The sequence below is a fragment of the Ambystoma mexicanum genome, chromosome 7q (genome assembly GCF_040938575.1).
Source record: "Ambystoma mexicanum isolate Mex_15411 chromosome 7q, UKY_AmexF1_1, whole genome shotgun sequence".
Lineage (NCBI taxonomy): Eukaryota > Metazoa > Chordata > Amphibia > Caudata > Ambystomatidae > Ambystoma > Ambystoma mexicanum.
This window is the reverse complement of record NC_090941.1, coordinates 977,760,865-977,772,636: the sequence shown is the minus strand read 5'-3', so window position 1 is coordinate 977,772,636 and position 11,772 is coordinate 977,760,865. Positions and strand designations below refer to the sequence as shown.

General features: G+C 46.0%; 1 long non-coding RNA gene across 2 annotated transcripts in view; it reads left to right on the top strand.

The window, feature by feature from the left end:
* The first annotated feature begins 1,109 nt into the window (after positions 1–1,109).
* Positions 1,110–11,772, top strand: part of LOC138528443 (uncharacterized) — a 39,490-nt gene continuing 28,827 nt past the window's right edge. For both annotated transcript variants that reach the window (XR_011284145.1, XR_011284146.1), the window contains exon 1: positions 1,110–1,251. This is a non-coding gene — a long non-coding RNA (uncharacterized lncRNA). The remainder of the gene's footprint in view (positions 1,252–11,772) is intronic.

The following is an 11,772-nucleotide window of genomic DNA, read 5'->3' as shown; positions in this document are numbered from 1 at the left end:
TTCCTTCGGGAAGGCCAATAATACGAATATTTCCATTTCGATTTTCAAGATTTTCAGCCTGTTGTTGTAGAGTTAATACTGTGGCTTCCAATGAGTTGACCTTGTTAGAAATATCCTCTGCATTCCCGACCCGCCTCTCAACCTCATTCATCCTGGCCTCAAAGACAGACCACTTGTTATCCAATTGTTGTAGTTTAGCATTAGTGTCTTCCATGAAAGGTTTAAGAGCTCTAATTTCTGATAATATAATTTGCATAACCGTATCTGTTAAGTTTTCTGTAGGTGGAAGAGATTCACTTTTTTGCCTTTTCAGTGCAGCAGATGATGGAGGTTTATGCAGCAGATGATGGAGGAGGGCCATCTTTGGATTGCACTTTCTTTGTAGCCATAATGTTATTTAATAGAGTATTGTTCCTCTCTTTTCCGCTTCACTTCTTTCCTTATCTTTTTATCCATTAACTGTTTACACTACTTTTCCTTTCTTTCTCCTTTTGGTTTTATTTCCTTCACCTACTTCTTTGTCTTCTATAGTTTCTTTTTCTTTTAGTTTCTCCTTTCTTCTCTTTCTCCTCGTGTGTATAATTCACTTCTTCTCTTCCTTTTCCTCTATCTTCTTTATTTAACTTATCTTTCTTTTCTTTTATCTTCCGTTCCCTTCCTTTATGTTCTTGCATCTTTTCTCTTTCCTCCCTTTCTCTTTTTTCCCTCGTTTTCCTTCTCCTTTTTGTTTTTATTGCTCCTCTCCTTTCCCTTTCTCTTTCTTCTTTTCTAATTTCTTTCTTTTTCCTCTTCCTTTCTCTTCTTTATTTATCCCTTTCCTCCCTTCCTCTTTTTATATTTTCCCCTCTTCTTCTTTCTCCTATTTTTCTCCCTTGTTTCCTTCTTTTTCCCTTTTTCTTTTCCAAGGGTTATTTAAAAGTTAGTAGATGTTTTAAATGTGAATGCAAAGTCTTTTTCTTTTAACAAAAGAATAAACAGAAAAAAACCCTTCCCTCTCCTCCTTTCCCTTTAAATTATGTGTTGTGTGGCATGAGGGTTCCTGTTGACAGAAGCGGGCCGCGCCTGTCACCGCTGTCACCCAGTTGACAGGAATAGCCAGCCACGCCACGCACGGGATGACACGGCTTGAAGGGCCCTGCCTCCCGGAAGAAGACCTCGATGAAGGACGGCTTGCAGAACCTCCACGAAGCTCCTCCGACGTACCGGAATCGAAGCAGGTGCTAAGCGGTACCCAGAGGATCAAAAAATATGGTAAGTGGATAACTTTTTAACTATTTTATAAATGTCTTTAAATTCCACTGGAGCGGAGCCCATGAGCTAGGCTGCCATCTTCCGCTGTGCCAAGCCACGCCCCCGATAGGATATGTTTTCAATAAGTGAAGTTGGTGGTAAGTTTTGCGGGTTACACCCCTTATTTGTGGGATGAAGTTGATGTGAAAGTCTAAGTTATGTCAATAATGTATGCGTTGTCACAGTCATATCGGGCCAGGTGAAAGGCAGGAGTGCGGGGCTGGATTTCCAAAGAAGAGGATATCCATTTACAGCATTAAGGGATTTGTCGGCTATCCTGCATTGCGTGGAGGAACAGTGCATCAAAACAGTTGCTTGTCAAGTAGTTTAAAATGAGTGTCAGAGTAGAGTTGAAAGATGATTTAAACCTATTAATAACAGCTGACGAGCGACTCGTCCTCCAACGGCCAGGATAAGTGTAAAGTGCCAAGATTTAAGTGTTATGGATAGCCTGACCCAGACAAGCGTCTTACCTTTTTCGCCCAAGCGCTGGAGCCATTTTTAAAAGCTTGCGGAGAAAGTTCATGCCACTGCTACCATATGCAAATACATTTAAATAGCCTCTTGGCTTGTTTCTAAACTCCTTGAAGTCTGATTCTAGGGGATTCATAAACAATTGGGTGTATAGACCTAAACTTGTATTGCAATAACATCGAACACACATCTCTAGGCTGGGGAAGGGGAGCTGGTGAGACAGTGTTGATGCACAGGGACTACTGCAACCTGCCAGGAATGATCTGCAGCGGGATAGGATACTCAGAAATGGACTCGAATATTCGGATCACAGGTCACAACATGCATTCATTTGCTGCTGAGAGCAAACATGGTGCGAGTATTTAAGTCTGCACTCTTTGCAATGACATGCCTCTCCAAGCTCTCTCTCACGACCAGCTGGTCTGGTTCTTAAAGAGTACAATAAATGCCAAGAAAAGGAACCTCCAGACAGTGGATCCTAGGTTACACCCATAGTTATGATATGATATGAAATGGCATTTATAACGCCACTATACACAAGTGTTTCAAGGCGCGACGCAGCAAGGAAGTGGGAACAGAGGGAAGACAGAGACAGCGATGCTACTAGGCCAAGTGTCATTCTTTTTTTTAAAAGCGTTATTTATTGATTGTGGTACACAACATTGCAACAACACGACATTCCATACATATCCATAACAGAGAAGTTTAGTTCAAGTTCATAACATAATGTGCGGTATTACATGTTTGACGTATTACTGGGCCCTGTCGGACTACCACTGGTCGAGTCCATTTCACATAGATACACTCTGAACGGGGCCCAGATGTCCTTTGGTTTACTTGTGTTCGGGAGTGACATTACATAGTGTTCCTCGCACTCATTAACATACATTAGCTCCTTAAGAAAGTGATTAATGTGTGGTGCCTGTGCACTCTTCCACTTTTGCAGAATGGACTTCTTGGCCACTGCGCACCTAATGTTAAAGAGCCTTCTGGTTACCTCAGATCGCTTTCCTATATCACCAAACAGGTAGTTTTGTGGCGTGAGGTCTGCCGGTACCTGCGTGACCTCTTCCAGGATTTTCGCCACCTCCCCCCAGAATACACATATGTGCGGGCAGCTCCAGTACATGCGGAACGAGTCAGCCAGTTCAGCCCCGCACTTCTGACACTTGCCAGGACAGTTTTGTGTGAATTTCGCAATTTTTTGGGGGGTATAGTGTAACTTGTTCAACACCTTAAATTGAATCAGCCTGAGGCCTGCGTTCATGTATACCCTCTTGGTCAGTTCACAGTATCTCTCCCAGGATCTCTCTGTTATGGTAGTACCCAGATCCGTTTCCCAGGAGGCCTTTATCATGTTTACCGTCGGAGTGTTGGCCTGTACAGCCGTGTAAAGTCCCAAGACACTGGTTCCCGACTGGGTGGACAGAGCCACGAGGCGTGGGTGTGGTGGGGGCTCATCTGGGAACAGTGGCCATCTAGCCTTAAATGCCATTCTCATTCTGTGATATTGTAATATCATCAACTGGTCTCTCCCCATCCCCGTTTTGGAACTCTTCTAATGTTATAAATCTGCTGTTGGGGAACATGTCCTTGATTTTAAATTCTCCCTCCGGGTCCCATGTTTTCTGCACATCTGGATCGTATGTGGGCGCTATACCGGGGAAGTTCCAGAACGGGGCCTCAGAATAATATGGTGTCTCCAATTCAAGCCTACGGTAAATCTTGGACCATGCGTGTACTGTTGTACTGACTGGATCGAATGGACATTCTTCCTTGTGTTTATTTTGGAAGATGACTGACCTTAAGTTGGTTGGGTGTGCTGCGTGTTTCTCTAAACAGATGTGGGGTGAGGTATCTTGTTCATCGTACCAGTGTCTGACAAACTGGGCCTGTGCCACCAGGTAATATAATTTCGAAGTCTGGGGCTGCTATGCCACCTTTGTTATAGGGTTCCACCATTTTTTCCCATTTCATTCTGGCCGCCCCCCGCACCAAACAAACTCTACAGCCATGGATCTAAGAGTGTCAAAGAACCGTCTACCAGGCCATATCAGGATATTAGTAAATATATATAATAGCTTGGGTAAAACAACCATTTTCAGTATAGTGACCCGGCCGATAAGTGACATGGGAAGTTTGGCCCAGAAGCGGAGTTTAGCGGAAATCATATTTAATAATGAGTCATGGTTGTTCGAGTATAGGGATGCTTTGTCTCCCGACACAATAATACCCAGGTATCTTATCTTAATAGGAGACCACTGTAGGCCCTGTGTGTTGTTTGGATATCTAGTGGCAGGCGTCAGGGGGAAGGAAGATTTCAGATTTGGAGCGGTTGGTTCTATATCCTGAGTATTCTGCAAACTCATGTACGGTTTCCATTGCTGGCCTCAGGTGTATGTCTGGCTCTCAGACGTATAACAGAGTATCATCTGCATATAGAGATATTGACTGGTTAGGCCCGCTATCTTTTTACCCCTCTGCTCCTGATGTTCCCTAACTGCTGCTGCGACCGGTTCCATTGTAGGGGCGAACAGTATGGAGGAGAACGGGCAACCCTGTCTCGTACCCCTTCCCAGCTCGAACCATTCAGACATGGTGCGATTAGTCAGTACCCTGGCTGCCGTGTTAGTGTATAATAACCTTACGCATTTTAGAAAGTATGGGCCTAGTCCAAATTTCTCAAGCAACATAAACAAGTATGTCCATGACACTGAATCGAACGCCTTTTCGGCATCCAGAGATACGGCCACTGCCTGGGCTCCGGGTTTAATCTGGGCCATAACGCCGAACAGCCTTCGGAGATATAGTGCCGTTTACCTGGTGGGAATAAATCTGCATTGGTCCAGATGCACCAACACGGACATGTTGGGTAGGAGTCTCGTGGCCAGGATTTTTGCAAATATTTTTGCATCACAATTTATAAGGGATATGGGCCAGTAAGAGTACATCTCATTCGGCGGACGCCTGGGCTTGAGGAGCACCGTTATTATGGCCTCTCTCATGGATGATGGAAGTGTTCCCAACTCCATGGCCTCCTCCCATACAGACGGTAATACTGGGGCCAGCTCCTCATTGAGCTCCTTGTATAACTCGGCTCCCAGTCCGTCTGAGCCGGGTGCCTTTCTGTAAGCTAACGATTTTATTGCTTCCTTTATCTCGTCGACCGTTAGGGGCTGGTCCAGCAGCAGTCTATGCTCTATTGTCAATGTCCAGAGTGTGATTTTGTCTAGATATTCTCTAATGTCAGTGGCTGCTTTCAGGTCATGATTGGCATATAGTTCTGTGTAGAAATGGGTGAATTCTCTATTTATGTCCTCCTCACTTGTGGTTACTGTGCCGTCCCCCCTATTATGCTGGAGATCGGTGTATGATGTCTCTCAGCCTTTAACAGGTTGGCCAGGTGCGACCTGTCCTGTTCCCCTCGCCGTATCGGCGTGCTCTGATTGGAGTTGCCATATACAGTAGTTCCCTGGTGGCTAACCTATTGAACTCTTGCAGGTTTCTGTTGATGTTCGCCAGGGTGTTGTCTTCATGTGCGGTTGTATATCGCGTTTCCAACTCTCCCAACCGTTTCTCTATTTCCACCAGTTCCACCCTGACAGACCTCATCAGCCCCGTGTATTTGGAAATCAGGATCCCCCTCACCCATACCTTGAATGTCTCCCATAGAGTTGCATATCTATTGGCTGAATTCTTATTGGTTTCAAGGAAGTATTCTACCTCTGTATGTAGTGCGTCTGCTACTGTTGGGTCTTTAAGGATGTCAGATGGAATCCTCCATCTTCTGACCGGGGGTTTTAGATTTTCTAATGTCATATCTTGATATGACATTTCTAATTCCTAATGCCTAACTTCTTGATGGCTCTGGCCTTGGAGAACACCAATGAACTAGAACTGAAGTAGATATAATTTGCATTTTCCCTATACATGTGCAAGATCCACTAAGTCGAAATCATGGACTTCCAGTGGCATTGATCCAAACAACTATCAGTATGTTTTGTTAGAAATGTTGATATTGGGAAAAATGGCATGATCTGCTGCAGGTGGGAAATTATGTGCTCTGTCTTATACTTTATACAGTTTAAGGAAATAGCTTGTAATCATGATGTTCAGATACCAAACACAAATGCATTGGAATCACTGTATTTTGTTGTTAGGTGTCATTTTTCTTTTATGATGGATGACATATGCATTTGTAATTTGTAATTGAACGTACAAATGTTATGTTTTGTTTTTTTTATCTTTTTTATATTATAAAAATATAATCACCTAATAACCCTTTTCTGTGATATAATTTATTTTAATATGGGAGGTATCCTACGACATTTCTACAATGTCAGTAGTAACACATTATATTCTCCTAGTCTAAACATGTATGTGTCCCTAAAGAATACCTGTGTTTACTTTTATCTAAATCCCACCACTATTACCCAGTTAACTTTAAACTAACTATATGTCTCAGACAATTTTACAGCCACTATGAGAATTTGAAAGTAGATCACGCTTTGAGGTAACCCACCAGCCCGTTTGTCACACTTTATTCAAGTGTGGCTTATACTCCACATTTGTTCCATCGCTCCCATCCCATAACATTTCCTGGTTCCCCATTTGTATTTTTACACGTTGATTTTCCCTCTATTCTTTATTCATTGTGTATTTCTTCCACCCGAATCATCTTGGTTTGGACTCCATAGATTGTCTGTCCGGTCGTATTTGTCCTCTTTTTAGGCATGCTTTGCAGCAAGTTCCTGGAACTTTCACTGCATAGGCCACTTAGTCCATTCAACGATATGGGAGTTTTCACAGGAGTTTGTCCACTGTCAAAACTGCACAGCAGACACATTTGTGTATGGGCATCTGGTTAGGTCCCTTGACCCTTCTCTCTGCTCATAGGTTCGAGTGCCGCCAATTCTCCGGGTATGTATAGGGTTCTCTTTCTCCCCGCCTTTAATATAAAACTGAATGAGTTTCCTTTGAAAAATAAGTGTCTCTATCGTAAATTTCTTTCCTTTCAACCCAACCCTTTAAAACCCATTTATGTGTTACCTTTAAACATTCCATTCCTTCTACTCCTCAAACTATCCAGAAGAGACCACATCACTCCAGCCCTAAAAACACTACACTGGTTCCCAGTAAAACTTTGCATCACCTTCAAAACAATGTGCATAACGCACAGGGCAATCAGCGGACAAGGAGCAGAATTCCTACAAAAGAAAATAACAGTCTACAAACCAACGAGACCCCTCCGATCAAGCAACGAAATCCTCCTGGAACTCAAACCATACCTTAAGAAAAAACTTGGAGGCACCTCCTTCTACCACTTAGCCGCAAAAACCTGGAACAACATCCCAAAAGAAATAAGAAACACTGAAGATCACCTAAGATTCAGGAAATCACTAAAAACCTGGCTCTTCAACACCACAGACTAAATCTGGAAACCGAAACTGGAAAAAAGAGGACTAATCCGGAAAGGACACGGACATCCCCGACCCAAGAGGGTAGCTCCCACGGCACCTGGATGGGTGACACCTGATAGACTGGAACACAGGCGGCACGCACGAAGACTGAGCCAACTCCCCCAGACAATCCCACCAACACTTTCGCCCGTCCCTTAGTTACCGCCAGGTACCACAGTGGTGTGGAATTGTCGAGATATTGGAAATCACCACTCTACCTGAGAGGTTGACATTGGCAGGTGCACTGGCCACAGGAGTATGAAGGGAGGATAAGGGGAGCTATGAGAGAGCATGTTAGAGGTGGGGGCCAGAGGAGTAAGGAACCTTGTATGCCAGTCGGACCCAGATCAGGACAGAGCCGCACCAGAGGAAACTGCACAAGCTGAGCACCTGAATTCAGCATAGAGACACAAACTAACCAACCCTACTAACAATTTCCCTTTCTGCATATACCTCTCAAACTCCAAACCAAACACAACCAAAATCTACAGCACAACAACACGCACAAACTTCACTACATTGCAACGACAAAACAAAAACATGCATAGTCTTGCACAACATTACACGACGACTACCTGCCGCAAACACCCCAGGCCCAGCCAACGGACCCACCGGGCTGAGGCCGCCAACAGCACATCACTGCTCGCTTGCACTTTTCCTGCCTCCTCCCACTAACTCAACCTCCCCTCCTCTTTCAGAGCCGCCAGAGCACCAGGGGACCACTCCGGTGGTGATATTGCACAGTACAAATGTCCTTTAACATTAACATTAACATATCTAAAAGGATAGGGGAGTGATCCGATACGGTACGGGGAATTATTTCACTATTATCGATTTGGTTCATAAGAGATGCGGACACCAGGCACTAATCTATACGAGATTCAGTGTCATGTTCTAAGGAGTAAAATGAGTACTGTCTTTTATGTGGGTGTAGTGTTCTCCAGGCGTCCACCATTGTTAGTTGCAATAGGATATGTTGTAGGATAACAGCTGTTTTCATGGGATTTCTGTGTTTAGAGGTGGAGCGGTCTAAAGTAATATCCAAGATGGTGTTGAAATCTCTTCCCCACAATATTTGCTCGCTTCCAGAGAAGCCTATCTCTTGCATTACATTTGTGTAGAAATCAGGGTCGTCCACATTTGGACAATACGTATTCACTAATATTAGTTCTTCCCCAGCAATGCTGCCCCACACTCTAACATAGCGACCCTGAGGGTCTATTTTACTTTTTCCAAAATGAAAACCAATGGAGAGGTGGATCAGGGTGAGTACTTCTCTTGCCTGTGAAGAGTATTCAGTGTAATATCTATGCTGCTCCCACCCTCTCAAGAGCTCAGCATTGACCCTCTGAAGTGCATGAGTTTCTTGTAACATGATTATCTGGGGATGGTGTCTGGTGATATAAGTCCCCACCTTGTTCAACTTGGCGCGGTTTTTCAGACCACGGATGTACCATGTGAGAAGTTTTAGCTTCAGCCCTCGAACCGTCATATTAGGATGAGCCATATCTGTATTCCCTCGTTATGTCTCTTGTCTTACTGTTACTCAGGAGAGTTCCATGTGTTGCAATGTCACCACAATTTTTAACTTGTAGGACTCCTCCAACTGAGTCCCAGAACCTCAACAGCCCCTGCCCATTCCCACACTGCTCAACGGAGCTAAACATCCTGTGATACTTTGGTCCCCCACCCACATCATCTCTCCCAACTTGACGATGCTGCCCTTCAATTTTCATTCCCTTGAACTGGTGGAGCTTTCCTGAGGGTCGCCTGTTGCAGTCATCTGGCTAGCCCCAACGGAGGCTCATGGCTCGGTTGATCATAAGTCTTTGTTCAGGCCGTCCATGCTACTGTACTTTTCTTTCTTGTGGCGGTAGGTAGCTGGCTAGTATTCCCCCTTTCAGTCTGTGTGGTCTCGCTACTCATCTCTCGGTTGTGGTCTCGCATTTTGGTCAATCGCCCGATTTCCAGGAGGCAACGGATGGAAGCTTCCACATATGTCATGGCTTCTGTGGGGTTCTCCAAGACGTGAGCTCTACCCCGTGTTGTATTCTCATTTTTGCCGGGAAGATAAGGGCATAGGGTACATTGCGCATCCGTAGCTGCCTTTTCACCCTTTCATAGGATCTCCTTTGTGTTTGTATGTTAGCTGAGAAATCGGGGTATATGTGAATTCTGTTCTGTTTGTGATCTAAAGTTCCTTTCTCCCTGGATAATCGAAGTATGGTGTCCCTGTCCCTGTAGTTAAGGAGCCGTGCAATTATGGTGCGAGGGGGAGTTCCTGGTTTCGGGGGTGTGCTAGGGTACGGTGGGCCCTTTCAATTAGAAAGTGTTCCGAAAAGGAGTCGGCTCCTAGGATAACTTTCAACAGGTTTTCCACTTGTTTCTCCATAGGTCCTTTGCCAAAGGTCTCTGAAACCCCAACGATCCGGATGTTTTTCCTCCGGGATCTCGATTCGAGATCTTCACACTTGTTTTGAGTTTTATGCAGTTCCGTTTTGAAGTGGGCTATGTCGCGACTGTTGTGAAAACGTATCCTCGCTCGTGCTTATCCTGTTTTCTGCCTCAGTGATACGCACGCTCTCTTTTTCCACTCATGCTTTCAGGGATCCGATTGTCGCCACTATGTCATCCGAACTTAACATTCACAGCCATGAACCCATTCTGCACCAGCATTGCCAGGCGATCTATTGGATAATTCTCCTGCCTATCAGGTGTCTGTGGTGCCCCCCCAGCTGCCCCATGCGGTTGCGAGCTGGCGAAGGTATCCATCGGGCCGGTCCTTTTCCCTCCTGTACCCTTCTTCTCGTTGCGGCCAATGTGTTGTGACTTGCGGTTGACGGTGGACTGTGTTCTCACACGTATCGCCGCCAAATGCGATGTTGCACAGTAGAAGATGGGGGGGTGTTTCCCTGCATGTCTGCTCCTAGCTCAGAATATTCTGCATGTGTACCAGAAGTGGTCCTGGCAGTCCTGTATTGGCCAGATCCTCCCTGGCTGATCTCCAGGCCTGTTTGGATGATTGCCTTGTTGGGGCATGTAGCCGGGACAGAATTAAGCTAAGAACCCTTGTTATCACACATAAGTGCCTGTCACTCTCTGCCCCATGCTACCTATTGGACAAATTCACTAGACACTGCTCCAACAGACCCACCAGAACTCCTTACCTGCAACAACTAAAGGTTCCCTACTACAACCTAAAAACAGCAGGAGGATCAAGTTTCCCAGTTCTCGCAGCTCAATGCTAGAATTCTCTCCCCCTTGCAATCAGATCGGAAGCTTCTTTCTGGCCATTCAGAGCCATGGTGAAATCCTGGCTCGCAACATAAACACCTTGCCATTTACTTACACATACTCCAAGCCTCTTCTCTCCGCCATCTAAAACTGTATGTCCTACTTAAATCTTGAACCGGACCACCATGTAACTCGGTCCTCACTTTCCGTTGTAATTATTTCATGCCACTCTCTGTACCATTCCCTTTTACCGTTGAATGTATGTACCCTTTTTATTTGTTGCTGTGTTTAACAATATGTAACTATGCTGTGCACATAATTATGCGCCCAGCTACCTGAGGGTTCGGACGCGCTCTATAAATAAACTAAATTAAACTAAACTAAGCAGCGCTCCTGGAGCAATAGGGATCGCCAGCGGAGGCTATTTGGACGTGTCCTTATTTTTTTAGGACATATTAGGGTTGCGAGCGGTTGTTCCGCGCTTGAGGATTTGTACTTATTTCACCAGCAGGTTCAGCCTGCTGTGCCACCTGGGACTGCAGCTGTGATATATAAATAATGTGGGCCTCCCCCCTCGGCAGTTACCACTGTGGGTCGTGTGCTGAAAAAGTGCACCTTGCGGGCGCTTAATGTGCCAACAGGGCCTCCTCCCCGGGCCCGGTATCACTTACTAGGTACGGGGGGTGGCGCCCTCCCCGTGTGTCTCCAACTTCGGCCCGCTTCTCTCAGCGGAGCCGCGGGCGACCGCCGCGTGGAGATGTGGGCCCGGAGGCAGGACCCCGCAACAGCCGCAGCGCCTCCAGTCGCACACTCGGCGGGAGTGGCATACGGCTCCCGGGTTCCTCTCACCCACTTCCTCCTTCTCTCGTCACCTTCCGCAGATCGCTAGTGTCGCTACAGTCGCTCCAGGGCGGGATGGTACTGAAAGGATATATTTAGTACCAGGATTGCTTTCGAGCGTGAGCTCTCCCTCTAGGCAGCCATGCTCGATGCGCGCAACAGCGCCCCCCCCGGCCAAGTGTCATTCTGATCGCGCAAGTGCCGGGGAAGGGGGAAGGGGGAAAGGGAAAAGTGTGGAATGGGAGGCGGGTGGGGCCAGTGCAGTACATGGGATAAAGAATAAACACAAAACAATAAGAGAAGTATGGCCAGCTGGTGGCAAGGGTAAGTGCAGACATCAGGTGTCAAATGCTGGTGGGGGACTGTAGGGGTACAGAAACAGGCCCCAAGGTCAGGGGTTGCCAGGGAAGCAGTGCAGGTGTGTAACTGGCAGGGGAGGGTACCTGGCCCTGAGATCAGAGGGTGGCAAGGTAAC